The sequence below is a fragment of the Streptopelia decaocto genome (genome assembly GCF_964273445.1).
Source record: "Streptopelia decaocto genome assembly, chromosome: Z".
Taxonomy (NCBI): Eukaryota; Metazoa; Chordata; class Aves; order Columbiformes; family Columbidae; genus Streptopelia; species Streptopelia decaocto.
Window position 1 is genome coordinate 55,305,245 of NC_138657.1, and position 27,464 is coordinate 55,332,708.

Sequence of the window (27,464 nt, forward strand, 5' to 3'; positions counted from 1 at the left end):
TGACGCTCAGAGGTTGCTGCTCTTGGAAGAAGAGCAACATTTGTGCTGTACTCAAAGCTTTCTGCTCAAAGAAGACAGATATTGGCAGGATGTCCCCAGGGTCTGGACAGAGCACACCCAGAAGCAAAGACTGATCTATAAGGGGGGAATTAATGGAGAATAAACCCCCTGTTCCCTTCCTGGCACAAGCAGGTGTACAAGTAAGCAGAAGGGTGGATCCCAGTGCCAAACGAAAACTTGAACTGGGGTTTGTGCCATGTTATTCAGCAGCTGCATTTCAGTGCAGCTTGTATGTATGCTGCTTAGAAAGAGTGGAGATGCAGTCAGGAGGCCATGGGAGGAAGGCTTTCCCATCAAAGCTCATCTGCTTCTGGAAAATGCCATCCCTTTTTCCTCTGCTGTTTTGCAGCCAGAGTGAAGGACAAGGAAGATGGACAATGCTAAAAGGATCAGCTGCTTGTAGATCTTTTATTATATGCCACACACAGTGGAGCACATCCTGACACAGGTTTTATTTTTTTCTGTTCCCCAGTCTGCTTTCCTTCCCTGAATGTTAAAGCTATGAAATCAGTAACAGATGACAAGTGGGTTTAATTTGTGAAGAGGAATGTAAGCCCATCAGAGTAGTTAACAATTAACAGTTCCGGACTGAGAGCAGGATTTTGTTCATTTCAGAAATGACCTGGGGCCATTTGCTTTGCACTAATATATACAGAGATCTGGAATGTACTACCTTGTTATCCTGGTGCTGATCAGTACAGGCACAAATGTTCACATTTAGAGTAAATCCAGTTATGTCTGGATGCTTTTCTTCTCCGCTTTATGCAATTACGCTGTTTAGTCATGAATCACAGACCTTCTAATTAAGTCTCAAGGTCAGGGAAAGTGGGATGGAAGGTCACCAGACTTCTAGCTAAAGGCCTTTAAAGCCATCGGTTGTTTACGGGAATTGCCGTGTGCTTTCCTGAAAGAACTAGATTGACAGATCTAGCATTAACAGAACAAAGTTAATTCCTCTAATTTCTCCCACATTCTTGCAGGCAGTTTCCTCTAACTGAGGAATTAAAGGTCACGGATTGGCTACCTCCTGCACTACCCCAGCCATGCTTTACCAGCAGCCAGCCCCAGGCTCCATGGTGGGGGAAGCGACCAGCTGTAGCACAGTCAGTTGTTCTGAGAGCCAGCAGCTCTTCAGCACCTTGATATATCCTTCAAAATGACATATTATGTTTTCCTCACTTCATCAGGCAGTGCTGGTTTAGTGCACACACAGAAAGGGGATACTGGGGGGAAATTCCTTATTTCCTTAACCAGCTTCACATCCAGGACAGAAAATGTTTCCCTGTGAATTTTAAGGATCTGCCACTGAGCTACACAGTATCTGGCAACTGGTGGCCTCTTGTAATTCCTGTGCCTGTTTGGATTTTGTGATGGCGGACCTCTTGAGGAACCTTCTTGCCACAGCCTCCCAGCCCCATCTCCTCCTGCATTTGAGCAGAGGCCAGACACAAGAGCCCTTTGCCATGTTCTGCAATCTTCAGAGGCAGAAACTGCCTCTTCTTTCCACAAGTCTTTGGGCAAACACGAGCTACAGGGCCACCCTTGCTTTGGCCACTATGATGCTGCCCCACAAAAGGCAGCAGCAGCCAGTCAACTATCTTAGTCCTGCCACAGTCAAGGAGGATCTAGGAAGAGAAAAGTAATTTCCTGATAACTGTTAGCAGATGCGATTCCCCATCTGCATTTCCATAAGAAGCTTCAGCGTCTTCTTCCTAAGTTGCATGTGTCACCATGTCCCACTTATGCTGGTGCGAGATAACCTTAGTTACCCAATAAACAGCTCAAGTAGAGGAACACTTTGTTTCTAATCTGGCACTAAGTCTCTCCTCCAATTGATCTTATCATAAGAAGTTAAGATAATTTCAGCGAGCAAGGACAAAATGTGCTCCATGTTCGACATCGAGACATGTCCTCCCAGATACACAGATCTCACCTCCCAGGGGCATTTCCTTCTTCACCCTTCCAGCCAGCCAGAGCTATAAACATGACACAAGCTGCAGAAACACCCGAGCCAACGTGATCGTCTTTGTGTCCACTGGAACTTAGGGGGTATTGCCACAAGTGGGTTTGGGAGGAGAGCTGACCAAAGAATGGGTCATACCTCTCCTCTTTTCTTCCCACCCAGTCCTTGAGAATAACACTGGTAGGGAAGAAGGAATAATCCAAATGATTTTAACTGATTGTGAAATGTAGAGGAAAAGACGATACAGGTAAACCCCAACTTTGCATTGAGAAGATGGATGTAGAAAGGAAACAGCAAGAGAAGACTAGGTCTAGAAATGCCAGGCCTCCCCAGTTCAAAGCCCTGCTAATTTTTTTGTTTTTTTTTCTTCTCTCTCTCTGTTTTATTTTTCCAGAAGACATTTATATAATAACAAGAACAAGTAGAATTGGTCTCAGCTGTGTCCCATGTCTAGCCAAACGTCTTGTCATGTTTAAATAAACTGGCAGCTGACATTTTAGCTGTTCTTAGCCATATGGTTTTGAGAAAGAAAAACCTTTTTTTTTTTTTTCAATTTGTGTGTATCGGTGTGCTAATGTCCTCTTAAAAAAAACTGCCAATGACCTGCAGAAACAAATAAAACTGAGTAAAACAAACTGAACATGTAAATAACAGGCCTGTGGCTGAGGGCAGTCTGTTTCTGAAGGCAAAGATGTGAGCTGGGGTTTGATGGTTTATTTGCTGAGAAAACAACCTTCTCAATGTCACTACTATATCTGGGTTTTGTGATGGGTGCATTGCATTTCATTATTCCAGCCTTCTCTTTGTGGCTTTGCTTGTGGTTTAGCTCAGATGAATTGTTTTTCAGCACAGAGGTGCCATGTTTCTTCTTTCAGGTGAGCTAAGCACAAGCAGAGGTTTGTGTGCCTAAGCAAAGGGCTGGAGGTCTCTTTGCCTTTCACTCATCTTCCTCTCTCTGGGGCCAGATCCTGCTCTCTGACAAGAGCAATACCACTGGCACGGCTGTCCCCCAGCCAGACAAGAAGGAGACTTCAGTTGAAACCTCAGTTTAACATATTATCATGCCCAGAGCCAGAGGTTTCTTGTCCCCAGGGTTGCCACAGAACAGCTCACCTGATGGAGCATACATGGGTCTCAACTAACCAGCCAGCTGCCCAGGCTCTCTTGCACTTGAGTTTCTGAGATATCATGGTAATTGCAGTGAGTTTTGGAGTCAAGTCTGCCCCGATCAAGGTGGCCCCTGGTGGCCTCATGCCTTTCAGTTGAGTTAGAGCTGCTACTCATATGCACCAAAACCGGCCCAGCTTGCTCTTTGTAGAGTTTGGAAGATACTCAAATGTGAGATAATCTTTCCTTCCACAGGTTTTCTTGGAAATCTTAAGACTGTATTCCCTTGGACACAAATAAATTTATCAGTTTGTTTGTGGGGTTTCTTTTGCTAAGTGAATCTACATGTGGGGCTTTATATCTTTGTCACCGACAAAATATTTTTATTAATCAAAAAGGGAAAATGTAAAAGCAAAGACTACTTAATATGTGATTAATGGACTAGTTATTTGACGTAATGCCAAAATCTAGGCTGTTCAGAGCAAAATTTGGTGACAAAAATAAATCTTGAATTACTCCCTCTGTCCCTTTCTTGCTTCTGACTACACTGTATTTAAAGCAAGTTGTAGATAACTCCAATCCAAATTTCTCCATCCTTTAAAAGTGTCATACTTTTTTGCTGATAATTGCTATGGTCTTAGAAAAATATTTGATCTTGTTTTGTTATAGCTGTGGGACATGTTCTGCTTGGTCAAAGAAAGAAGCTTATTCCTAAATTTGGTCACTATTGTTTGATTTCCTTCTTGCAAGCTGATGTTTGAATTAACTTTTCTTTAAAGCAATCATTTTTTTCTCCTTTTTTATTCACGGATGAATTATAATAAGAGTGACCTGATGAAAAGCAGTAGAATGGAACAAGGGAAAAAAGGTCTGGCAGGCATAGTGTACGGAAAATAAACTTGACCTCTTCCTCAGTGCAGACAAAGTTAATGGTTATAGACAGTCTTTGTTCATGGAACATGTTCTCCTCCTCTGAAGAAAGCAAGCAATTGTTCTGCTAAATTAAAACTTAACGTGAAATGAACAGCCTTTTTATGGGAAGAGGGTTCCCTGTCCTGGAGAGTCCACCCGGTCAGTTGGGAAACACTTCATGCAGAAGCCTGGATTCCTATAGCCTTCATGTCCTTCTGCTGGAGCATGAAATAAGGCTGTCCAGAACACCTGCTGTGGGAAGAGGTACCCATGATACCTAGTGTAAAGTGAGTGCCATTGTTTCATTTTGGTGATTTTTTTTTTTGTTGGTTTTTTGGGTGTTTCGGGGGTTTGCTTGTTTGTTTGTTTTTAAGAGGCAAAGGGATGAATCCCACAGAAAAAGGGTCAGTGCACAGAGCAGCCTTGTTCGCTATTGCATTGTACATATTGTTTGTCAGAACTCTAGTCATAGAGTGAAAATTCCTGGGCACAATGACAGGACCTGTCACTTCATCCCTCATCTGTGTTAGGTCAATGTTGTAAAATGCTAACGCAAGCCACTGAGCACTTCAGTTGGTAAGGAAGACCTTTGATCTTTCTTTGGTGTTTTCTGGGAATGTTCACTTTTAAACCACACTCAAAGTGGGGGCAGCGCTGGGGCACCTCTCCTTGAAGCTTATTAACATACTGACCTCAGCCTCTTTGTCCCAGAGTCAAGAGTATGATAAGGCTAATGAGTGGGATCAGCAATAAAAATACTGGCCATGGGCTGCAATAAAGGAACAATGTCATACTGCAGGTTTGATATGACATGGTACTGGCTGTGGTAGCGTGCTGGGGAGGACCAGCTCTCATTTCAAAGGAAAGGGACAGCACTTCTGAGCTATCTGGTTTGGATTTCTACTTTCTACACACCATTTTCTCAAGAATTTCTGTGTGAAGATACACAGCTTCTGGGGGGGGCTAAAAGACCTCATATGATAGGGCACTTACTACACATCTTAGTAAATGAATGCGAAAATACATTAATCCTGTTATTAAAATATGAATTTCATTTCCAGTGCAAATCTGTCTAGCCTCAACTGCTAGACATTAAATCTTCTAAGACTCTGCCTCATTAAATATCTCCATGATACCCTCTGTATAGTCCCTTCCAAACTGTGATCTACACACCTGCTGAAATCCTCTTTCATAAACTACAATAATTTTATTAGCTCTCCATAATTCTGTCTCAGAGAGGTATTATCGGTTATCTCACTACTTTTTCTGATTTTGCATATTTTCCTTAAGAAGCAAACACAGGAACTTGATAAAACTCTGTAACTGGGTGGCCCTTTCCTGCACAAGGAGAGCAACTTTGCTTAGTTGTACCCTGCTCAGGTACTAGAGTCCTGCACAAAAATACAGAGCTGCCTGGTGTTGGCAGGTGAATCCTGTTGAATCCAACTAGGCTGTGAGACGAGTTTGTTTCTTTGAACGAGAACAAACAAGAGGCTGGGACAGAGGAGATCTGTGCAGAGAAAACCTAGCCAAGTTTGGAGAGAAAAGTTTGGCTGAGGTTTGTTTTATTATTGTTGTTGTTTGAATTGCAAATAAAGGCCAGGAAGGAGGCAAGTTTGGACTACGTACAACTTGTGAGTACTTTCTTTATAGCTGGTGGGAACTTTGCCTGCTCACCCACACACGCAAATGCATGCACTCAAATCTCAGACTCCTCTGTCCCTTCAAGGGATGAGTTTGCTGCACTTGCAAGGGAACAGAGAAAACTCCAGCTGCAGATACAGAAATGCGGGTGACTAAATTACAGTCTTTAAATACAAAGGTACTACCTGGGGATAAATGTGGGTTGTACTTAAAGCAAAACCACATGAGATGCCTGAAGTTGTCACACTGGAATGTACGAATAACATATAGTGAGCAGTTCTTTTGCAAAACTCAAAGAACTAGAGGACAAGTACAATTCCTGGAAAGGAAATGGCCCGGCAAGTGCAGTTCCCACATTGTAGGGATTGTCTTCTTCTAGTGATATACTGGAGTAGTCATCTGAAGCGCTGAGTTGTCATAATCTTGATATCATGGAACAGCTTCACTGCATAAGTATAAGCAGATGATCATAAATATGCAAAAAGAGCAGAGATAAGGAGAAAAAGAACACATGTATTACCTTAATAGAATAAGTGCTCCCCACATGCAAACACACATATGCACAAGTGTGCACACATACAGGTATACAAACACAGGCTTCTTAGTTTGCTGGTGCAATCCTTCAGGACAGTGACTGTTCAGGATCTGAACAGCCCTGTTCCATAGTAACCCCTATGGAAGAAGGTATATGATACAGTACTAATAACAAAATCTTCAGACCTGCTTCAAAACAAGCAAGGGTAAATGAACCTTTTGAAGGATAGCTAATATAGTATGAGAGTCAGAAGAGTGGGGGGTGTTTAATTTCCAGGGCTTTGATGAGTGAATTTTCCACTCACCACACTGCAGGTCAGGAACCTATGTCCATTCCAAAGTTAATGCTATTGTTTTCTGATCTTTGAACCCTAACACCTGTCAGTGCCACATTCCCAGAGGACAAGGCTGGGGCTGGTATTTCTTTTTAACAAAGAAAACACTTACAGATTTACCACTCTCTGAACAACATCCATCCTGTTGGACTACTAGAAAAGTCATTTAAATGTCACCAAAAGTTATTAGGGAAATACTGGAACTCTGAATGTCATCATACATGACTTTTCCTGTCACACTAGAAGTATCTGAAATGACTCTGTTTACGCCGGGTAGTTACTCTGAATTTCTGGGAGGCAACTGAGACATGTATTTGGCCCCAGTAATTTGAAATGCAATACAATTCTTATTTGTATTTCCAGAATTCATATTTTAAAAACAATTTTCCACAGCACCTTCTATTTTCTATCATAGGTCTGCGTTTGTACAGAAGGACAAAATAGAAGCCTTTTATAAACAAGGAAGTGGTCTAAAGCACTCCCTTGTGCAGGAAAATCCAGAGAAGGACAACTCCAAAGTCAGTTGTTCCCTGGACTGTGCCAAATATCCACCCCCTTTGCAAAGCAAAGCCTTTCGCTCCCCTCTCCTGCAGATCTGCACGTAGCACAGGAGATCCCCCAGGACCAGAGCGGAAAGCCCCTGCTGCTGCCCTGTCTCCATCCCTGTCCCTTCCTCTGCCCCCAGCATCCCTCAGCTGGACTCTTGTCAGACCCAAGCCCCCTTCTCGACAGCCCCTGGTCCAGATGGACATCACAAGGCAGAGTCCCCTGCAGCACGAGGAGAGGATGGTGCTGGACAAACCTGCAGGAGATGTGGAGCAGAGCTGCTTTGCCTTGCCAGGCTCACATCCACAAAGCCTGCCCTCAGGTGTCGACTCTGTGCAGAAAGTCTCTCATCCACCTACACAGGAACCTGGCCATCCAAAGGTCTTCAGTGACCTAAGGATATAGAGGTTAAGGGGCAGATGGTCACACTCCTACTAAATAACCCTTTCCCCAGCAGCAGTTAATGCCACCAGGTCAGTTTGTGGCCATGGACAATAAAAGCTTAGGCTTTCTCTGATAACGCTTAGGTAACACTTTCTGGCCACATCTGAGATTCAGGTTGCCTGTCTCTGAGTCATGGTATTGGACACTCTCACTTGATACTTTGACTTAATTAAAGGTCACATCTCGGAGAAAAGAGATCCTGAAGGTGAGTGAGGATTTTGGCTGGCTAACAGTTGTGCCAAGAGAGCTTCACACTGAAGTTCCACCAGCTAGTGAAACACTACCTCTGCTATGTAATTTCTGATGCTTTCTCATGTGCAGCCAAAATAGAAACTCGATCAATAAAGAGCAGTAGTTGTTTTCAATGTGGAGGTGCAGGAGCTGACCTGCAGACAGGAAAGCAGGGCTAAGATGCAATAGCTGAGTAATAACCACAATTCTGTTTTGCTGGTGATGCTCCACTCCAGGTGCCTGTGTTACTTTTTGTGTAGCTGTTGCCATTAGCTTCTGCACCTCAAGGTCAGCTTGCAATTAGAGAGCAACTAGCTTGGAGGTAAAAGCTAACTGTAGTGGTTCAATAGGAGTAATTAGCATAGGCCAAATAATTTGAAGGAAATTATTAATCTTGTAAATGTTACCTTTCTGCACAGGTAATGATTTTCTCTAATTCAATCAGTGTTTAAATTACTGACTAAGTATCTGCTAGTGGCAGATAGCTGTTCAGTCATAGCTCTTTCTGTAACTAGCTCTTTGGGAGTACTGAAAAGTGAGCTGTTTGGATCACACGACCCTCCTGTATTTTCTGATTGGACAAACAGTAGTCTAGCAGTCAGGTTTCCACAACACATTCTTGCAATTCTTAGTCTGAAATCTCTATGCAGATTATCTGCAATACCCTCATAAGGTGGGCTGTAGAGTAGAACGGCCATTCACTAAAATATTTAGAGGATGCACATATACAAGTAACAGGCTCTTGCCTAGCAGAGGCAGACACATCATCCTTGTTGAATGCAGAAAGCAGAAGGCATACAGGCTGCTCCACAGAACACCTTCCTGCCTTGCCAGCTTTCCTGGGACCACCTTGATGACTAGAGAGAGTTCACTCTCCAAATCTGTTCAGTCTTTGGCTTCTTGACAAGGCTTGTCAGCGACGTGGCTAATTGAAGCAAATTGTGGTGTGGGATTCATGGTATGGCTCTCTCTCCGTATGGACTCATATGAGGTTGACAATACACTCATAAGATGTTGTATCCTTAGTGTAAGATTTACTGTGCTATCGACATCCAGATTTGGCCTGATGGGTGTGCCTTCTTATTCATATAGTCTCTTTTCATATTAATTTTTCACAAGCAATGACTCAGGCTGTAAAGGCAAAGTAGAATTAGGTGGTATTTCTGCATTTTTTTCTTAAACCCTCAAGCTGATTAAATTAGATGCTTCTCTATGCATACAGTCATAAATGTGGTGTCTTTTCTTCAGCAATCCTGATATGGGAATATGACAAATTCTGGGATGGATAGTAAGTTTTGACAGTTTTAATTGTGATCTTTCAAAAATATTTTTTTGCATTTTAGTCCTGACTTGAAATTAAAGACTAGCAAAAAGGATTAAAAACAGGAAATTGTTAAATATATTTTTGGGGGTAAGTAGACACGAAAATTAAATATTGTGAAAATTTTTCCTGTATCAAAATTCTGGTGAATTTGTGTTTTGATTTGACATTATCCTAATATTTTTCTAGATTTGCAACCATATCTATGGCCCGGTAATTATCCCTTCACCTAAGCACTCATTAATCAATACATATGACAGAAATACGGACCTTTTACAGTCTCTAAGTCTTCTGGATTTGCAAGAAGATCTTGCAAAAAATAGCAACCTTTGAGGGAATAATTGGAAATATAGTTCAAGTTTCTTTTCTGTAGACTCACAGTCTGGTATCAAGCTCAGCAATGTTGTAGTTGTCATGACGCTTGACGAGATTCTGATATCACTATCTGATGGACTAAGTCAATGACCCCTGTTTTGGGGGAGTAGGATAGGACAGGGATGGCGGGAGAGATTATTCTGGGAATCTTGTTTTGTTTTGCAATGTGCAGTCCAGAGAAATTTGAACCATTCAAGTTTGATGTACGCATGATTGATTTAAAGATTAAAATTCAACCATGTGAATGTGGAGACTCTTTACAAATTAGGAAAAATAGCTTAATTTGTGGAATACCTAATGAAGCACAAACTGCTGCAGGAAACTGATTTAACCTTCGGGGAGCTGGAGGAGCTGGGCAAAAGATGGTCCAGGCTCTCTATAAGCCACTGTCTAACAAGTAAGTGTCCTCCTGCCCCTGAGATAGGATGTTTTCAGAAAGAAATAGTCAAATACGAGCAAACCACAAGAGAAGGAACTGAAGACCCCAGAGCAGCCTGAGGGCATTAGGTGCAGTCCTCGAGTGCATCCTTCAGTTTGGTTTTACCTGAGGAGAGCCCTGTTTGAATGCTCTGACACTGCTCGGTGGGTTGTCAACCTAGACAAAGCAAGTGAGGATAACTTGAAAATATTTTGCAAAGCATCCTCTTAGCCCAAACCTGAGACGATACACTAATTCCCTGATTGCTCCAGTCTGATTTCCAGAACTGGATGCCCAGCATTGTCTGTTCAGTAAGGGACAGGTGCTCAGCCATGATGCCACCACCAGGCTCCTTGCGATGGTTCTGGACCCAAAGCCCAGGTACTAACAGCCAGTGTCTCAAGTGGAAGACCACTAGAATTGAGAGAGGTGCCTCTGTAGAGCTTAGAACAAGTTATGTTAGTGGCTATATTCTGAGATGACTGAGACTGTGACTGAGAGATTATTTCTGCAAACCAGATGACCCAGATGAGGTGTCACACAGCATAACAAGCATTACTCACACACTGTGTTTTGCCTCAAGTCCCATCTACACTGGGCATAGTGTGTCTGTAGTCATTGGTTGTGATGTTTATTCCTGACCCATGTGCAGCTTTGCAGCTGCAGCATGTTCCTGCAGAGATGGGTTTCTCAGTGTCTCAACATCCATGCCCCTGTAACCCTGGCAGTTTTTTCTTGACACCCAAATAAGCGCCCCAGAATGAGCCTCTGCTAAAGCAGCGCAGACAGCTTTTGTGACACTGTTCTTTCAGAGGAGATATCCCCTTGTTGCAGAAGGACCACAGACAGACCCATAGACCTGCCATGCAGTCCTCATTTCCTGGGATGGTAAAGGACACAGGCTGTTGTTTACTGTGGACACAGGCTGTGTGACAAACTGATCATGGTTGCAGACCTTCCCAGGAGCAGTGAGAGCAGGGACAAGGGACAAGTGAGGAGCTGAGGGTGACCCCAGCATCAGCTGTGCCCTCCCAGAGCACTGTCCCACAGCACCTGAACACATGGACAATCCTGCTGCTGGTCACAGCACCCATCCTGGGTGCTGCAGAGAGACAAAAGAGGTCCAGAGTCTGATATTTAAAATGAGGTTAATAACTTTTGCCTCTCCCTTGAAATACTGTAACCTTAATTAATGTTTCCTTAATGCTTTGTAAAAATCTCTTAGGTAAAAGACACTGTGCAAGCCCAAACTAATGGCACTCCCAAAGAGACAGCCTAACGGTTAGCTGAACTCATGCTAAGAAGTTGAAGATTTCTTTGCAACTTTTCTGAATTAGCTAATTTTCCCTCCCATCAAAACACTATAACGTCAGAGGCATGGCATTTTTTAGCTGTTATAGACTAGCCAAGGTCACATTCCACTACAAGGTGATTGTCTTCCAATGCATACCATTCCTTGGGATAGATAAATAATAAGTTAATGTTTACAGGGAATAATGTCAACAGAAAACAGTCTAAAAATATCTCATTTTTGTATTGATTTCACTTCACTGGGAAAAAAAAAAAAAGACAGTGAAAACAGTAAATTTCGTTTAGATTTTCACATATCAGAACATGTAAATCAGGAATAATTACCAATATAGTTATGGTAACATCACTGGCATTTTCTTTCAACATCAGGTGATTTTCCTTTAGAGAGAACTCAGAAAAGCATTTTGACATTTTAAACAGTTACAAAAGATACCCTACTCCTTTAAAGTGCACAGGAATACGTGATCTTCAAAAAATCAGTGCAAGACTTCTTAATTTGTTGTGACTAAAATCACAGTCTAAGGCTTTAATTAGTAACAGATTTTGCTTTCATCTTTGAACTTCATAGCACCAGTACAAACCAAGGACTGACAAAGGTTGCAGACTTCCCGTAGAAATACATGTACACCCCATGCAGCCTTGCCCCTTCTGTGTGACTGATCATTAGACCTCACTGCAGTGTTGATCCTCTACATACTGACCTGGTAGTCTATAGGTTGGTCACCAGGGATGAATTTAGTTCATGGTCCAAAGATGGTCAATTCTCTACATAACACCACACCTGTATTTTGCAGAACTTGGTCCTCTAAGTTGACTTTAAACCACATACTGTGCCTTCCAGTTAGCAAGGATTACAAGACAAAACCTAGCAGTTTGCTGAAATATCTGCATGCTTACACTTATGCTTGCAATGGCGTATTAATTGCTTTTCATGTTCCTGTCTTTTTAAAACCAGAGAAAAAGCTCTCTTCAGAAGAAAAGGGTATGGTTTTTCAGGCTAGTTGGTCACATTATTCAAACAGCATTCACAGTGTGACTCAGGCCTTGCACTTACCCAGAAACTACAGTTCACGACTGCATTGGGAATGCACATTGCAACCGTTGCACTAACCATTGTTCCTGGTATGTGCTCGGCAGTCACTCTCTCCATGGAACTGCTCCAGGAGGAAATATTTTCTGTATCAGCCAGGTTCACTTTGCTGGGAGCAAACCAAACCCAATAGCCCAAACTTTGAGTCATTTACCGTTTTGATTTGATTCAAGGCAGGTGTCTGTGTCTGTTAATGTATAAGATGGATAAATTCATATTTTACCCTGTCTTCCCCAAGCATGAGACTTAAAAGAAGAAGCCCACTGTGAAAGGCAACTTTTTAATATTAATTTAAGAAATCCAAAGTGACATCCATAAATTTAAAAAATTATCCTTTTAGTTTATTTTCCTCTCTCTTTCTTTTTACATATTTATTCCCATTTTATTACCTTTTCTCCCTCTCTCAGTGGCTTCTTTTCTTTGCCGCCTTTATTTCTTCCCATTAATTCAATTTTCTCTAGGTGTGTCCTTGTTTTTTCCCCATTGCCTTCCTTCTTGCTGATTAGTGGCACTCTGTGTTAGTGTAAGTCCTGGTGCACTGCATGAAACTGGTCCCTCCCAGCTCCTGTTTTGCTGCTGAGTTGTACCTAAAAGCATGATGACTAAACCACGATTTTCCTCTGTCTTCCAAGCACTTCTTTTTTGTCCTTGGGTTCAACTTTTTGCTTCTTGACAGCTGTCTCTCTTTTTCTGCTTTTTCTTAAAAAAAAAAAATCGGTCATAAAATGCCCTCTTCACACGCTTGGGAAGACTCTGTTGCACTTTGCTGATTTTACTTTGAAATCCTTTGCACTTCTGCTGCATGGCCTTGGGCTGCATTAAAATGAATGATACCACGAGTAGGAGTGAGTTTCCAGAAGGGGATGGAGGGACTGGCCATGCCTATGTGTGAGATGTCCCCCTCCTTCTGAGGAAGGTGCTATAAAAAGCACAGACCAAACAAGTGAAAGGAAACATCCAGTAGTTTTTCATCTCAGACTGCCTCCGGCATGGGAGGAAAAATGGGTTAATGATGGAAAGGCTTTTAGAGAAATCCAAGGCAAAAGTGATGGTCCTTTCAAATGCGATTACCAGGAAAGTGATTTGGAAGCCAGTGGGACAGAGTGGTGTAGAATAAGCTGTCTCTCTGATACATATCACAGAGACCTTCACACTGATTACAATGAATACGGAGTTGACATTAGCAGTGACAAAAAGTAACATGAGCACCACATTGCCTTCAACAGTTCCCTTCATCCTTGAAAATTTTCTCAGGAACAAAAGGCATTATTTTGTCTCTTCCAGAGAGCAGTGCAGGTAAAGGTTGTCTGGAAGCCAGAAATACTGCACCCTCCAGAAGGAGAATAAAACCATCTCTGAGACATATATGACTATTTTTACAGCTCTATGGAAATGCAAAAGGGACTTTACATAGGGCCGGTGCAGCAATACTAGGCCAGGTTCAGCCTTGGTGCAGGCAGAGCCCAGCAAAGAGGCTGTGGTGGGAAGTCACCTCATGGCGCTATGGGTGGTGAGAGCTGTTAATTTATTAACCACTGCTATTTGTTTATTTACTGGCATACATGCTCACCCCTCCCTCAGAGACAGGGCATCCAAAACAGGAGACTGCTTCCTCCTGGTGCTTTTGCAGAAGTACCTGATGCTGGGGAGGACCGTGGGAGCGATGCTGCTCACCATGTTCCTCCTGTCACCCAGTCTGTCCCACCCTGCCCACCTTGGCTCATGGCTGCAGTGAGGGAAGCAGGATCTGCTTTTCCACCGGGAAACCATGCAGTATGGGGCTGTGCCTATCAGATATCAGCCAGCCACCATATTCAGATGTAACACATTGTGCTAGAGAAGTGGAGCCCTTTATATACACCTTCAAAAGCTTGCTCTTGCTGTGTGATATGGCACCAGCAACTGCAGAATGCAACACTAAATGTGCAGGTTTCTCTGGCTTTTAACGCAACTTGTTAGAGAAATTTATATAAATAGAAAATGGTCTTTTTGGGTATACGAAATCTGTTTAACAGTTTGTAAATGGCCATCAGTCTTCAGCTTTTAGCTTTGTGCTAGTCAGTGCCTGCAGTCCATGTTCCACATTTATTCAGTCTTTGTTCCCAGCACATATGAACTAGAAGTTAATGGAAATTTTATTAGAGTAAAGAGAAAATGGTGTTTGTTTGTTTGTGTTTGTTTTTTTTAAAAAAAGTAAGGTGGCCCACACAACCCTGGTGTTTTGTGTTACAAGTCTGTGAAGCTGGGGAACAACACCCTGGCAGCTGAGACAGCTAAATGTATTAGTAAGATCAATCAGAGTAACATAAGGGATATGTTACTTTGATAAGGACAAACACAGAAATTAGTCATTACCCCAAATCAAGAGAAGCAGGACAATTCTTTGACTTACAAGTATGGAAACCAGTGCGTGCTTTGGGAACACATGGTGCCTGGGTGTTCGGCTTGTTTTGCAAGTTATTGGGAAGGTCAAGCACCTCTGAATCTCTGCTGATGAGGCCTGTATTTCTGTTCAAAAGGCAGGACAGCCTATAAAGACAACTTGACAAGAGAACAAACACTCTCAAGGCAATTTGTTTACAGGTAAGCTTGCAATTCTCTCCTCAAATTGCATCTCTCCGTCTCCTTCCTCTAAAAAAAAAAAAAAAAAAAAAAAAAAGGAAAGAAAAAGAATCAGAAGCAAATCAGAAGCAAATGTTATTAACACAGCAACTGAAAAATATAAAAAAATACTCCTGGGGAGCACTCACCTGGTTATAGGAGTACTAAGAAGTAAAGCAGAGCAATATTGCAGGTACTGAGCATTATATGCTTAAATACATCATCCCTCTCATAGCTGTGACTTAAAACAATATTAATCCCTTAGCCTCAAGGCACAAATTGTTAAAGCTCCTCTGCAAGAGTACGTGATGACACAAGAGTGGAGGTTCCCTTAGAAACTAAAGCAAACACAGGTGTTTTATTCTCTCTGCTGGACCTACGCTACCCTTAACCTGACCATGAACAGTGCTAGCACTGGATGGTGTGATTTTGTGACCCATCTGCTTCCTTGTGGGTGATCGGTCTAGCAGAAGCCATTAATTTTGTAAATGTTTTAAATGATGCTTGCAGAGTAAGGGGTAATTGATTACAACTTTCCTAGCTGTGATTAAAGAGACCAGGAATTTGTTGGAATTATTTGGTTGGTCCTAGTGGTATTTCCAGTGACATGTTAGAGAGAAAACATGAATCATTATTTGCTTCCATTAGTTTTTGGGTTTGTTTTTTTCCAACAAGTCATCTCTTAGTGGATGCCGTCCTGTATGAGCCTACGAGCTTCCCCCTTTTGACTTAAGTTTCAATTATTTTCTTTAAAACATCAGGTGCAGAAAACCAAATTATGTAAGTCAGAAACTAGAAGTGCTAGAAACCTTTGAGAAACCTGAAGACTGTGGTTTTAGACAGGGGATGAACTAAGTGGCCCAGATAGAATAACACCCAGCATCAGCCCACTGTAATGTGAAACATTGGAGTAAAATTTGAACTAAACTTGCTGAGTGGACAGACACTTATCCTGTGGTTGAGTAAGATACCTGGGTCATTACCAGCGCTGTTAAACTTGCTCTTTTTCTTTCTCTGACAAATGATATTCCTTGCATGTGACTTTATATTGCAAGCTTCTCTTCCGTCTGTTCTCTGAAGTCCCTTGTGGAGGTCCCAGCCTAGATTTGATGTCAGCCTTGCTACTCAAAAAGTAGGTAAGCATCAGATGTTCTGCAGCTCTTTGGGAGTTAGTGATCTTCGGAGCTGTTTTATCATGAATGAAGAGATTGCTAGGTATACCGTAACTTCAAGCTTCTTGGCATACGTGTTTAAAGGCATAAATAATATGAAGAGCACCAAGGCATAATTACCACCTGACATGGCACACCATGTCCTTTGGACTGAATTCCATTGATTCCAGGCTCATTAAAATGAGCTTAAATGGAGAAAAGGCTTCAGGCTCAGGTTTTCCTCATGCCACGTCTATCCTTTTATAGTAATTTCTAAGGACATGCTGTAAATTATTACCATCTTTCTACTTTGTGACTCACATCTGACTAGCCTTAGATATACGTATTTATTGTTTCTGCCTACAATTTATGGTGCTTGTGGCTAATCAGGACTATAGTGTGTTATTGATTTCACCTGAAAATCCTTGTCTTTTGGACATGGTAGTTGCAGTTTATATACTACAGAGAAATTGGGCCAATCTCAGCTTCTGGATTCAAGCAGAAAAACTTCAGGGAAATGTGGGTTTGGGACAGACATACTTCTGTTAGTATTGTTAAATTAATTGGTAATGTTTTATTGAAAAAAATCTTTCACACTCATTTAATGTTACTGTTTAATTTTTTAAAAAGTAACCTATACCAGCGTGAAACAGATTTATATCATGAAAACTCTCATCAAACAGTTTAAAGTTGAAGGGCTGATACATGTTCTGTCTCGCCATGACAGTTACTGCACAGCATAATCCAGTGCTGCCAATCAGATCTGAACAAAGGAAACAGCAGTTGTCTGACGGTGAATCACTTCTCACCTCAATTAATATAAATATTGAGTTTGCACAAGTAGACTTGACAATTTGAGGCATGCCCAAGTTTTCTGTGTAACTAGCACTTAATGACTGATACCCAATACTTGGACCTGGCACTGAGGGTGAAGTCAACAGTTAAGCACTTTGTTTTGTGGAAGTGACTGAAGGCTCAGCAGAAGGATTCGGTGCCTTTTGTAAAAGTTTTGGAAATAACACATAGCTGTAGATGGAAAGGCTCCCATCGATTTTAATAGCTCACAGATGTGTTCTTTGCACTTCTGAACAGAATTCTCTTTTCTTCGACTCCATCTCATTCACATTTGCCTCCTGCAAATACTCTGATGAACACATCAAGTCTAGGAAATGTCCCCCAGAACAAAGGATGCTTAAGCTAGGTCTACTGATTATGTGAGCAAAGCCAAATCTGAGTACACCATTGTGTGTGTTTGTAACAGCAGGGACTGATACTAAAAGTTTTATTTATCCAGCAAAGAGAAGAAACTTACTGCATTAACAGTACATCCATCAAAATGTTTCATTTTGTTTAACAGGCTTGTAACTTGTCTGCAGTTCAAGAACTAGTCAATTCAGCTGAGAAACCAGGGACCAGGTTAAAAAACCCCACCATGTCAAAACCCATTCCAAAGTATTTGTCCAGCTCTGACGCTAGGTAATTAGTTCAAACCTGGCAAAGGCCAATCCTAGATACTGAAAGGCATAATTATCTAATAGCATCTTACCAGACTTTCTGAATGGCTGTGATGGTCTCATTTCATTTCCTAGATAGTGGACAAGTGTCAGTAGAGAAACTGCTCCCAGCATTAGCCATGTTTAGTAACCTCACCTTCTGTTCCAGGTCTTAATCAGCAAAAGACACTGAAGTGCTTTGTGATCCTTATTAAAGGGGTACTTCGGGGCTAGGATTTGTTAACAAGGACATGAAAGCAAGCTTGTAGTTTGTATATCAGAATCTACAAAAGGCACACAGCTTCTGAGTAAATCAGGCTGTTAGTACTGTTACACATTCCAGAAATAAAATACGTACACAGCTTTAGTGTCTTTAGTTTAAAATTCAACCTTCAAATCAGTGCTGAGAAATTTAATTGAGTAGTCTGATTTCCAACAATCTCAAGTACTCACAGTTCCTGCTCTCTTTGCAGGAGGAAATAGTCAGCAAGTCTGGAATCGGACCACTTAATTATGGGTATAAACAGGTGTTCGTATTTGTGTTCGGTTTGGTTCCAATATATAATACCCGGGGAAACACTAATTCACACTGGTGTCTGTAACCAAAATGAGTGCATATGTACGTGTGTGTAATATGCACAAGACAGAGAGAGAAAGACAGAGAGCGATCATTCATGTGGTAGGCAATATTACACTAAAGAATTACTTATATTGGCGATTTTGCTTTTGCATTTTATGGTCATGGCACGTAAAGGTTTAAGTGCCTTCTTGATGTGATAACATGTCGCACAACAGCCTATTTTGCCTATTCCAACTTGGTGGTCATCGCTTTATCTATATATGTTTAGTGAACACTGGTAGTCAGGTATGAACTCCAAGAGTCTTTAGATAGTTGGAAACACAGTCTTACTATGACAGAAGAGTTGCGTGAGTTTTGTTCAGCTTATTGATCAGCAGGCCATGTGGTAACCTGACCTTCTCTAAGTCTCTAAATACAAATAACATCTGCTGGCAGACGCAACCTTAATGAGGTTGAGTAGGGGCCAGATAAAGCTGGATAGATAGGAGTAAGATGTAGATCTCTGACAATGAAGTCGATTAGCCTTTAGAGCAGTGCAGAAAGTAATGTAGTGGAATCATTTTTGCTAGAGAAAGAAACAAAGGCTTTTTAGAGATAGATCGGACATCTTTCTAATATATGTGTTTAATCAATCAGAAGTTATGGGGCTCAATGGGACACCCAAGGAGGGATGTTCAGTAGCCTGCGCTATGCGTGAGGTCCAAGTAAAGAGTCACAACATGACATCCAGAGTATTGCGGGCTTAGGGGATTTTACCACGATTCTCACAGTACTGAAGCTCTTACATGCAAAGCCAAGGCCCAGGAGTAAACAGCTATGTTGCAGTCTCAACTTACTCTCTTTCTTTTCTTCTTAAATGTTTGCTTCTTGCCTAGAACTACTGAATTCTAGAAATGAGAAACTGCAAGAAACATTGGCAGGTTATTCCCACAGGGCAAGGGAGCAGGACTGTGCACAGCCTGCATGATGCATGTCAGATGTTTGCCTGATCTGTTCTTAAAAACCTCCTCTAAAGGAGATCTCTGTGTTTCTGAAAGGACAGTTCCAATGCTCTGCTGTGTTTGTAATCAGAGTCTTTTTCCTAAAATTTAATCTAAATTTAAGTACTGAGTTAGCCAATTACTTCATGTCCTCCCCTTTGTGAAGAAGGGAGAAACTGATTTCTGCCTTGTGTATTTGCAAAGTGTGATAATCTTCCTTCTGTCTCTACTTCCTAGACTAAACAATCCCAGTTCTCTTAACCTTTCTCAGAGGTTCATGTTTTCTAAACCTCTTATCATCTTGTTGCAGTTATCTTAAAATGCAGCACCCAAAACTGGACACACACAGCTGAGGCTGCACCAGTGACAAGTAGAGCAGAATAATTACCTCTCTTGTCTTATACCCAGCTTTCCTGCTAATACGTCTCGGAGTGACATTTGTCTTTTCTGCAAGAGCATCACATTGTTGTGAAGAGAGGCTTGAAAATGTGACCCAAGTGCTGGCTGAAGTTTCAGAATCCAAAAGGCACATAAAAAGAAGCAGAGGGGGAAAAGGTTATGTTTCAGTCACTCACACTAAATGGGGTCTTGTCTCAATATATTCAAATGTCTTGTGTTGGCAGTTCTGACTTAAAATCAATGAACCTCTATACCCAAGCCTCATTTAATTTGCACCAATGAGTGGGAAACCTCTAGCAAACTAAAATTTTTTGCAAAGTGAGACATAAACCAGCAAACACTGGAAAAGGCATTGAATCATGGAACATACTTTGATCACCTATCTGCAAAACTGTATTAATTCTGTAAAGCACTTGAAGTATGTGAAGCCTTGCTGAGGAAGCCCTGTGCAATGCTGAGAAACTGGGGGAACCTCTCAGGAATGGGGCAGAGAGGAAGGCATGATGTGCAATTTAGAGAGCATGCCCAACTAATGCTGTGCAAATTGGAGAGGTTCTACTGTAACTGCCTTTACTCACTGCTTTTTAATCTGTGGCCCTCTTAGCCACGGTTTTCAGCAAATTGTGTGAGTTTGTTGGTTTGTTCGTTTGTTTTGGTTTTTAATTTATCAGGCTAAAGCATCATGCTCAATTACATCAGCCACTTCATGTACTCCTGTAACGATTTAACGCATTGTAGCACCTTAGCAAAATCAGAAAGGTCTGATTTACAGAATGTAGGATGTTAAATACAACCAGGAAGATAAAGAGACTGTCAGTCCTTTACAGAATATTTACAAATATTTATCTGCATATGATGATTTATTAATCCCATGTAATTCACTTTCTTTCAACAATAAATGATGAGCAAAAAGACCTTCCTCAGTTCCCCTTCCCAGGACCCTAACAGTCTGGGAAAATTTCTCCTTTAGGCCACTTGCCTATTTAAAGTGTAAGTCTGATTGATTTTACAAGGGCGAAAGAAAGAGTGAGGGTGTCATTGTGTTTCAGAACCTTTATCAGGAGTTGGCCAGGACTGTCACGGGTAATTTGCTTGTTAGTTTGATGAGAGACCTCACGAGCGTTACGGCACAGGGGCTATATAGGATGTCTGGAGTGTCTAATGATCCGCAGTCAAGAGAGAGGGTACATGTTAGAATGAGAAGCAGGAGGACATGATATAATTGCTCCAACAGCAATTCATTCCCTTTCAAAGGAGGTCAAAAGGAAGAACCTACACCTGCACAGCCCTCTTTCTGAGGAGGGAAACTGCTGTTCACACCCAAGTGTTGGTAATAAAGTACCATCTCAAGGCAGCACAGCTGATGCGGACACTTAGAGCTAGGTCACGGAGAGTGCATACCAAAAGGCAGTCCCTCTCACAGAGCAAACACACTCTGAATTAAAGGCTCAGGAAAAGGAAGTGCTGTCATACTTTACAGCTGAGGATATCAGATGCACTGAAATGACACCTGTTCCCCTACACCACGCAGTCTGCAGCAGAGCCCAGCTCAGCCCATTCCCCCTGCAGAGCTTGTGGTACTTTGTATGACTATACAGCATTGCCAGCCTTGTCCAGATAAGGAACAGGCTCATGAAATCAGTGATTGTGGAGAAACATTCCTTTTCACGCTGTTTCACATACTGTTTCATACAACATTCCCATGGCTGTGACTCAGGTCAGTAAGTGAGAGCCACCAAGTGAGGCTGGATTTGTCTTCCACCCATGTAGGCACACTGCCCTAACAAATGACAAGTCTTACAAGTCTTACAAAGGCCACCAATATATTTATGCTTTTCCCTGAAAACATGTGCATGCTCATCACTTTAAGGTCAGAACACAGGAACAGGAATTGAAACAGGAACCCTGATAAGTGACTGACATAAACTTTCTATCTTGTTCTCTTTTGGCTTACAAGTATGAAACACCTGATATTGGGGAACCTAAGGCAAGTCCTTGGGGCATGTTAGTAATTTTATTACAACTGAGGAAACAAGCAGGGAGATTGAACTGTATTCAATGAATTAATTTCTTTCACATGGAAATTCTATAGAGATTAAATATTCAGACTTCAACCTTCCCAACTATGCTGTAATAATGAGGTGGGGAAAAGGCTTCCTCTCTTCTGCCTCTTCTTTTGAACTAATAAAAAGTCCTTTCTTGCTCTTTTTAGGCATCTTTATCTTATGTATAGTAGTATTGTTTCAAACTAGACATACATTCAGCAAAAACTTTATGAGTCATCATTTGCCTACCCTCCACCTCACCCTGCAAAGAACTGTAATCTTAGAAGAAATTCACTGCATGTTCAAAGATGAAAAAATGTGGATGATTTCAGAGCCAAGTGAATTTGCGCCAGGTGAATTGAATTTTAGAGCAAAGTCTATGTGATTGCTCACAGCATGATTTTGTGCAGCAGTAATGCGTTCATTTAGCTTATGTTCTACCAAACCTGAGAGGCCGGGACACAGGATCAAGCATGACCCTGCAGTCATCTTTACAGATTAGTTGTTAGCACATTGCCTGCCTTGCATTTGACCCACACCAGACAGATCAGGTGACTTTCAGACTCAATGTAAAAGATCCACATTGGGTTCTGCCAAAATAACCCTTGAGCTGAACAGAGACTTACTGGGGTTAGACATGCTGATGCTGTGTTTGCATTAGTTAAACTGCACCACAGGATGGGGAGAGGATACCTTCCTCCTCCTGAGAAATGCCTCGGAGAGGCCACACGTGAATCTTTCATCCTTTCAGATGGACAAATAGAGGAAAGTGGCAAAACTCCCTTATTGGGCAAACATCCAGCATTGGATTTTTTTTTTTTTTTCTGTTAATTGAGATCATTTTAGGAGACAGAATTTTGAACCTGAACTTCCACTGCTGCAGTGCATGCTGCCTGATAGCTGAAAGTGTTTGTTGAATGTGCGACATATTTATTTCTCGATTTAAAGTCATATCCCAGATCTAAGATAGTGTCCAAGTTGTCAACGCCACTTGCAGGTGGACCACTGATTGCCAGCTGGCCACAAAATGCCGATTGCACCTGGTACAAGTACCTCAGGTGAAAAAGCAGGAGGATGTGAGATATGTGCTTTGAATTTTACCCCTTGGTGTGTGAGATTTGGTCAATGCTATGTCAGCACCAAAGGTCAGGTAATGGGGCACTATGTCTGAGTCCAGGGAGCTGGGAAAAGTACAGGGGTGGCAATCAGCTTGCAGCAAGCAGCTTGTGTGTTCCCGCTTCCCTCTCAGGCAGATCTTCCTCAAACAGGACACCTGAGAAGGAGGTGTCACTAGCTATGATCGAAAATGTTGGCCATCCTGTTTAATTCAAATCTGCTTAAAAGGAACGCAACTCAGCCAGAGTTTCACAAACCTCTGCTGGTTAATACCTCCACAGGCAATGGCAACTAGCCCTATTACTGGCGGTGGTAGCTCTCAGCTCCGTGACAAACCATGGACAGTCTTACTGGGGTTTAAATATCATTGTTTGGTAATCCTTGACCTGTGATCCTACTACAGACTTTACAGACCCGCTCTTCTGAATTCTGATCCCATTTTCAATCACTACACAGCAATAATGGCACCTCAGGCACAGTGCCTCCCTTGGAAAACCACTCATGCTCTTCAATTTAACCCTATTTTTCTGCATCATAACAATAAAGACACTTATATACAGGCCTAACACATGTATGCACGCTCTTTTGAGTGCATGCATTCTGCCTGTACTCCATCCTGACTTGTTTATCTCCTCTAGTTCTTTTTTGGCTCACAAGGTCTTGAGTCAGGACTCATACATAGCACCTCATAAAATTAGGTCCTGCCCTAGGCTCTTGGTTCTGTACCAGCACAAACTTTAACATCCATAAATGCTGAAAGGATTAAGTGGAAGCACTCTTGGATCTTTTCGAGAAGGGTATGTGGTTTTTAGAAGCAATGGGCTATACATTACCAATCAATCTGAGATGGTAGGATTTTACACTCACGTGCCACGTATGTAAAGGGCCATCGGCAGTGCAAGGCAGGAGAAAGCCTGGCCCGATGCCTGCTTGCTGCCGTCAGCCTCTATGGCAGGAGTGAGCCATAATAAGCCAGGTACTACAAAGCAAACTTGATTCAAGGGGAGGAAAAGTGAGCATGGACACAGTATGGTTCAAAGCAGGCAAGTGACCTGCTGCATTAACTCTTTTGAACGGAGTTTCCTGGAGGGACCCCTGAGCGTGGCCCTCAAGCACAAGACTTTAAGTTTTTGCCGACTTTACTTGAGGAGGAAGGAGGGTGGGAGGAATGTTTTCTCGAGGGAGAAAAAACCCTCACCCCGTTAAAGCTTTCTGTTGCCAAGGAAGTTCAGGGAAAATTCAGGAAAACTCCTTTTTATGTCCTTTATGATGTTTACTCTGTTGCACAGAGCCAAGACAGGGATGAGAAAGGCTGGAGCATGATGCAGCACCGCAAAAGCTGTGTGTATTTAATAGGGTGACACAAATGGTGTGTTTCTCTTTGCCTTCTGCCGAGGGCTGTGGGGAAAAGCTGGCCTGAACAGCAAAAGGAGAAGCCATGAGCGTGGCTGCTGGTTCTCGTCAGCCGGCCGTCCCCTGGGCCAAGCTGGCGGCTCCGGCGGGAAGTACACAGCGGATGTTTAATGAAAGGGCTGCTGCAGCTTATCTCCGCATGCAGGGGACTTCTTTGTGAACTGGCTTGCTTTTAAAGATATGTGGCCCACTATGCTGGTATTGTTGGCTCTGGCTTTAAGCACAGCCACATGATTCACATAGGAGCTGTGTGCTACGTTTGCCAAGGAAAGCTTCCCCCTTTTCCCTCCCTGGTTAGGCATAAACTCAGCAGAAGGCCATCGAGGTCACAAGATCTGCCTGTTATTGCATTTTACAGGAAGGAAGATACGTTGTCTTGAGATGAGTTTATCAGCTGACTTTCCTGTGAAGAAGACAGAGGCTATTTTCCTGTGTACCGCCACCCCCGTAATTCCCAAACGAGCGCGCTCTGTTTGCATCTCCTGTCAGCTCAGCTGTGTGCATTTCTGAAACAGCCCAGTATTAAGCAAACAAATAAAAAAGCCATTGTGAGACCAGCAGAATCAACATCCCTTATCAAACTGCCGGACGGGAGGGGATAAATCTCTTCCTCGAGGCTGCCTGTCATCTCCCTCCCTCCCTCCCTCCCTCCCAGCGTGGATGCACAATTAAATCTGTTGTGGTGAAATAGACTCCACTGATAATTGTGGGGAGAGTTACTTACAAGGATGCTGAGAGCAGCAAAGAACCTAGCAGCCTTCTCTGCTTTCAAAGCGGTTTCTTTTGAGCCTGCTGCTTTAAAAATCCACAAGCATTTGGGTTTGCTGGGTTTGTGGGTTTTTGGCTTTGCCTTTAAAGCCCTAGGTCACTGCAAAGTTTTTTTGCTTTTTTTTGTTGTTGTTGTTTTAGGGTTTTTTTTGTTTGGTTTTTTTTGTGGGTTTTTTTGGTGTGTGTTTGATGTTGTTGTTGTTGTTTAAAACAAAACAAAACAAAAAACCAAAACAAAACAACAAACGACTGTGCTTTTCCTCTGCAAGAGAACAAGCAGCGTGCAGAGCTGGCTCCCTCCCCCCCGGCCTCCTATGCAAGGTCCCTGCTTCATAAGGTTTTCAGCTGGGAAATGGTTGCCTGTTTCCTCTCTGTGCTCCCTGTGACAAATGCATTTCTGTGACCAGGAAACTGCAGATGTTACAGATGCACTAAGGCATAGTTTATTAGATAATGATTCTTAATCTCTGAAGGATTACACATATTGAATAATGCCATTCATTGACAAATGATTGAAGGGAATCATCCAAAGCATTTACAGTGGCTGCTTTAATTGATTATGTCCTCTTTTTATATATCTGTAAAGCTAAAATAACCTCCAATGCTCCCTGCATCTTAAGACTGCTGATTAACCCAGAGAGAAATAGCATTTGCCAGAATAAAATTGCTGATTTTCAAAGAACCTTATTTGCTGGGCTGCAAACCTGCATTGCACAGGAGAACGACTACTAATCTTCGATAGTATTCAATAATTTTTGCAACATTTTTCTGGTTAGATTTTTCATCTGGTTTTGCATTGCTTTTTATTTCCTCCCTCTGCACAGAAAACCTTTGGCCTCTAGTGCTAAGGGCCTTCAGACTCCTGTAATAATCCAGAGGGAGGAAGGGGCTGGAGACAAGGTCAGTGTAGATCATCCCATCCCATCCCATCCCATCCCATCCCATCCCATCCCATCCCATCCCATCCCATCCCATCCCATCCCATCCCATCCTCAAGCCAATAAGAGTTTTGGTTTTGAGTCAGAATCAGGACTCACATAGCTATTCCTGCAGCATTTTCATTACCTGTGAGGTCAGTACCTCTTTCATCATTTCCCAGAATCAGTGTCTATCTGAAAATATTTTTTATCCCAATCTTAATGCCTACATACAGGCCCATGTCTGCAGTTCCTAGTTACCGAAAATGTAACAACAAGCTTCATGAGCAAGCTTTGGCATATTATTATTAATTAAGTACTTTCATGTATTTTGATTATCCTGCTTGTAATAGAAAATGTATATATTTTGAAATATTACCGGTACACTATGCTTATTCTCAGACAATGTTGCTTTACTGAATTCTGGCAGTTGAATCTGTACTGGACCTTGTTGGTAGCTAACTGGACATTCCCCACACTGCCTAAGAAACAGAACCCAAATAATTTTTAGGAAATGTTTATAAAAACCCTTCATGCACATCAGAGTATAGCCCTAAAACATGAAGATGACATTTTATAATAGAAAGGGTACCTGAATGTTTTGGCAGTACAAAAAAAGGTCTTGTACTATTCTGTTTATTTTAGATGATTTGGAAAAGCCATAGTCATATTGAATCTAAATTGGAGTATCTAAGGGAGAATTATCACAAAGCTGAAATGGGAGGCGAAAAAAGAGGCAAAATCCTTCTGGGCTTTGTTGTTACACAAATGGGGTTTGGTTTGAACTCTTCAATTTGCCACTTGCCAGCCTACATCTAAGAAGCAACCTTGTTTGGATTTCCACAAAGAATCTCATTCTTTTTTCAATAAAAAGAACTGGCAATAATTCTGTTGGCACTAGATGAAGAGCTTGCTTATTCCACTGGCTATGGTTTCTTTTGTTGTTATCTAGTTTAATGAAAACTTCATAAAAAACGACTCTCAAAGTTTATAGATAAAGCTTATGTACTTTTGTTCTGGTCATATGCCAAAGGGTCACTTCTTATTGTAGAAGTCATCACACCAGGGAGAAATGTGGTTAATAACAGCACTTTCTGCAAGGAGCAGTCTTCATGCAAATGTATTAGCAAGTGAAGCAAACTGCAGTGCCCGAGGAAAGCATGTGGGCAAAACAACTGTTTTGACTTTACAGTAATTCATTGCAACTATTTTCTTAGCAACTTTTCAGGAAAGTTCTGTGAAACCCAACAGGGAGTGGTTGCCTTTGCTCTTTAAAGTCAGGAAAGTCCTAAACTGCTGTATCTTCTCTGTACAAGGTTTTTTTTTACTCACTGCAAACACTGTAAAGCAGAAATATAGTTCTCTAATTAACTCCATGTAGCTGTCTTCAAAATTGCTTTAAGAATGTGGATTTTTCTTCTGTCCATAGTATTGGTGCAAACTTTTTGAATTTTTCAACATTTTGCCTAAAAGTGGTGCTATATTATCCAGCATGTCTGCCACTTGCCAGGTTCTGCCAGGTTAGTAGCTGCTTCTTAATACACAGCTTCAAATTCAAGGCTTTCAACAAAGCCCATATAGCACACTGACAAACTAAACATCTGCTTGCAGCAAAGGTTAGAGCTGAATACGTTCCTCATTCTTCAGCTCACAGTGCATCACCCTCACACCCAGAGAGGCACAGATAGAGGCAACGTCCTTGACAAGATC